A 5,165-nucleotide genomic window follows, 5' to 3' on the forward strand; every position below is an offset into this window, starting at 1 on the left:
TCCCAAGGTGGCACAGTAGGGTGTTGTGAAGAAAACCCCACAGACTGGAAGTCAAATTCTGACTCTGCCCCTCACCCATTGGGTGGCTTTGTGTGGCTCACCATTCCAGGGCTTCCACTTCTGCGTGTGGGGAGCAAAGGGAGTTGACGGAAGCAACCTGTCAGGTCTTCCCAAGCTTGAAAGTTCTCCTACTTGGAGAATAATTTTACTTTTTAAAGTGATTGTGGATTCTATTTAAAGGATTGTAGTCATATTTATGATTGATTTGATGCTGAATTCTTGATTAGCAACGGAACTCCCGATCACAAGATTGTTGCTAAGGGAAATTATGATTTAGTTTGCAGTTATCCGCTCAATATGAGAACAATGAGCAGACTCAATAATGATAATCTTTGGCTCCAAGTGAACTGAGGAGCCTCCAGTGTGGGTGTAAGACGTTCATTGCTAGATCAGCTGGGGGCCATGCTGCATAGCTTCTGCACTAGTCGCTAGAGGGGAAATTAGAGCCATGAGTCATATAATCCCTGGCTTCAGGGAGCTTCTAATGTAGTTGAGTAAGATGGACATGAGAAAATGGATGATGATAGGAATGAATAGAACTGTGTCTTAATTACATTGCAGGTTGATGTCAACTTCTTATAGTTGCACTGGGCTTTTTATAAAGGAGGCCTTTCCTTTCATCTTTCCAGATCACAGAGAGAGGCACAAACCTCTGGTTCAGGGCTAGGTTTTGTTGGCCTTTGCATTTTTACTTGGCTTTCACCAGGAACTGTTTTGTGAAACCATGAGTGTCTTTCCTGAGTTTCCAGTTTCCCAGAGGGTACAAAACATAACTCACCACCCACCTTGAGCAGGTTGTTTTTTGAGGCATTTGAAAGTAAAACAAAGTACCCTGCCATTAATGGAAAGGTAGAATTTTCTATCCACTTATACTTCTGACAGGTTGGTTGATGCTGTCACGGGCTGTGTGTGCCTTTTCAAAATGCATGTTTTTAACTTGTTATTCCTGGGTGGATTAATTCCTAATGCTCTTCTTTTATATGAAATGATGCCATGCTTTTTATACAGCCCTACTCTGTGTGTAGCCCACAGCGTAGAAGCAACAGTCCTGCCTTCCAACAGCCTGCACATCTGCACAGGGGACTGAAATGTTCATTTTGCACCCTGGATGTTCAGGGGTCATGGAGATACACGTTCTTAGCTTTAAGCCTCTTTAATGTTAGAAGCACCTTTGTGTGTTGTATATTTGGTGTTTCTTTTTCTTTTTTTAAAACATTTATTTATTTTCAAGAGACAGAGAGAGACAGAGTGCAAGTGGGGGAGGGGTAGAGAGAGAGGGAGACACAGAATCCCAAGCAGGCTCCAGGCTCTGAGCTGTCAGTGCAGAGCCCGATGCGGGGCATGAACCCACCAACCATGAGATCATGACCCGAGTGGAAGTCAGACGCCCAACCGACTGAGCCTCCCAGGTGCCCGTCTTTTTCTTTCCTGGGAGACTGTGTGGTTTTGGAAACTTTTAAAATGGGACATGGAACAAATTTTGCCTTTTCTGTTTTTCTGTGATAGTTTGGGAGAAGAGTATGGAGCTGGGGAATGCTGCCTGGGGTTGAGTTCTGATTCCAACATTTTTTTGCACAATTTTCTTAACCTCTCCGAGACTCAGTTTTTTCATATGTGAAATGGAAGGAAAACAGCCTGACAGGGTTGCCGTGAGGATTAAATTAAATGATACGTGTTAAGTGCTGAACGCAATGCCTGGGAAGTCAATGCCTGCTTAATACCTGTTAGTTACCATTATCATCTCCATCAGGACCATCATCACCGTCACCATTATTACCATTGTCTTCATCACCATGACCATCAGCATCATCACCGTGATTATCAGCATCATCATAAGGATCGCCATCATCATTATTATGATTGCCATAGTCATCGTCATGATCATCACCGGCATTATCATCACCACCACCACCATCACCACCACCATCACTACCAGCACCACCACCACCACCATTATCATCACCACCATCACCACCACCACCACCATCACCATCACCATCATCACCACCACCACCACCACCATTATCATCACCACCATTACCACCACCACCACCATCATCATCACCACCATCACCACCACCACCACCACCATTATCATCACCACCATCACCACCACCACCACCACCACCACCACCACCATTATCATCACCACCATTACCACCACCACCACCATTATCATCACCACCATCATCACTACCAGCACCACCACCACCACCATCATCATCATCACCACCATCATCACCACCACCACCACCATTGTCATCATCACCATCACCACCACCACCACCATTATCATCATCACCACCATCACCATCACCACCATCATCATCATCTGCAGCACCATCATCCTGCTATCCCAAAGACTCTCTCTAAGTGCCTGATATGTAACAATATCTGGTGGTGAGGCAGACATCAGGCCCCAGCTTTGCCCTAGCCTTGGCTGTAACCACTATACCTCTGAGGAAAGGCGTGAGCCCCCCATTCTCCCAACCATGATGCGTGGATTCTTCTTTGTTTTCCCTCCTTGCACAGTTCTCTACTTGTCTGGAGTCCTGACATTCAGCCTGGCATTTGCTGGCCCTGCCTCTAGGGAGGTTGGAGCCTCCCCTGGTATAATCTCTTGTAAGGATCTAGCTGTGGAGTGGTCTTCTGAGCCTGTGGCTGCTGCCTGTTGGACTCAGTATTTGCTGCTTCCTAGACTCGTATCATGGTAGGTTTAGGCCATGCGTGTATGACTTCACTCCTTGAGACCCTGGTTGTGGAGAATTTGAGGGATTTGGGGGCTAATTGAGGAAAAAGATATGATCAGGAGGGGGCAGGTCTACACAGGCTTTATTTGGGTGACACTGTGACAGATTTGAATGTGGAAGAAGTCCCTCCTAGCATGAGATTGTCCAGAGGCTACGACATGGGAGTCACTACTTAGAGAGGGGTTGGGGGGACTGGGGGATTGGGGGTGGTTTAGGTATCTAGATGATGTCACTCAGCAGCCTGGCCTGTGTCGGAGAGCTCCCCAAAGCAGCAGTGGCTGGGGGTCTTTATAGCCTCGGGGCTTATCTTATCTATGGCTAGCAGATGTTGGCTATGCAGAGCAGGCAGGCTCTAAATAGCTAAAAATCTGCTTATTTGGGCTAAATAAGATAATTGGATATGTTAAAATTTGAGATCAGAACCATGGGTTTTTGAGCTACCACAGACTGGGTGGCTAAAACAACAGGCATTTATTTTTTACACTTTTAGTGGCTGGAAGTCCAAGGTCAGGGTGCCAGTATGGTGAAGCTCTTGGTGAAGGCTCTCTTCCTGGCTTGCAGATGGCTGCTTTCTTGCCATATCCTCACATGGAGTAGAGAGAGGGTGGGGGAGAGCGAGCCAGCACTGTGGTCTCCTCTTACAAGGGCAATAACTCCATCTGGAGGACCTCACCCTCATGATCTCATCTACACCTCCCAAAGGCCCCACCTCCAAATACCATCACTCTGGGGGTTGAGGCTTCTACATATGAAATTTGGGAGAGACACACAAGCATTCAGTCCATGACACTTCTAATATAGAACTTTCTTTTCTCTGTCAGAGACAATAAATGGAAATATATTTTGGAAAGCGAAGAGCATTATACCAATGGAACACATCATTTTTATTACTACTTGAAAGGTTAACGTCTAGCTAATCACAAATAGTTTCCGATGTTAGGTTTCCTTACAATGCAGATGTAAGACTTAACTCTGTCTTTATTCCAGTCTTTCTACTGAACGATGTCAAAGAATGCCAGCCTGCACAATAAAACCCACACCCTCTGTCCCCTCTCCTTCTGTCTGGCAAAGGGAGGGGTGAAATCACAGTGTGTCAAGCAGGCTGTAAACATTTGAGCTGCTTTCCTTCAACTTTTGGGAGGGCTTCTTGGGGATGACAGGGGGACAAAGGGTTGCAATGTAAATTACCATGCAAATTGCCACACTGTTTGAACTTAAGACACCGTTGCCTGCCACAGCTCAGTGAACTTGAACTTCTGTGACTCCCACTGAAGGGGAGACTTGTGGTACCTTCCAAGCTGAGTCGCTGTTAAAATATGAAAACCCAAAGAGTATGCCTGAAGGTGTGTCCCTGTTGATCTTTGAACAAGTTTCCTCTTTAAATGTCAGCGGTAGGATAACTCTGACCAGTTTTGTAGTGTGATGTTCTGAGTACGTCTTGAGTATAGGCATCGCCAACTGTAGCACTGCCCACACATGGATGCTGGGACTTTCTTTTCCCATGCCCTCCTTTCCTCCTTCTGTCTCTTTCACTGGGTCAGCAAAGAAATGGATTGCTCATGTGGGAGGTCGCCTTCATCTCTGAGGTTGGCAGGCTTGGTACTTAGTGCTGCCCCCACCAGGTGATGAGAGGCAGGACTTCAGGACATTTCCTTTCAGGCAAAGCTCTCTGGCTTTGTTGGCTTCTTGTCTCCATTCCCAGGACCATGTCTATAGCATGGAGGCTGCAGGCCATATCCAGGGGTGGTGGCTTGTTCAGAGCTCTCAACTCATCTTTTCTTCATAGGAAATGACTCCCTCAGGGCGCAACCCTAATTTAGGATAAAGAGCGGACCACAGGAAGTGCCCTGAGGAGTTTCCATTCCAGGTTATAGGGAAGTTTCTAAAGAGCCATTAGACCTGATCTTGGTTCGTCTTCCCTCCACACCTAACCCTATGTCCAGTGTGGCATAATCATAACTCACAGTGGGAGGCATCTTTTCTTTGTGTTAAAAAAAGGCACAGCCACCACAATTAATGTCTATTAATCTTCATGTGCTGGGCACTGTGTTGAACATTGTACATATTTCATGTCATTTAAGCTGGACAAGAATGCCTCAAAGGTAGGTATATTAGGCAGGGTTCTCCAGAGAAGCAGAACCAATAGGATGTGTATACATACAGACATACACATACACATGTATGTGTATATACACATACATATATATACACACATATATACACACATACATAATTTACTTTAGAAGGAATCAGGGCTTATATTTGTGGAGGCTAACAAGTCCAAGATTTGTAGGATAGGCTGGCAGGCTGGAGACCCAGGGAATGGCTAATGTTGCAGCCAGAATCCAAAGGCGG

Source organism: Panthera leo, chromosome C1 (genome assembly GCF_018350215.1).
Source record: "Panthera leo isolate Ple1 chromosome C1, P.leo_Ple1_pat1.1, whole genome shotgun sequence".
Lineage (NCBI taxonomy): Eukaryota > Metazoa > Chordata > Mammalia > Carnivora > Felidae > Panthera > Panthera leo.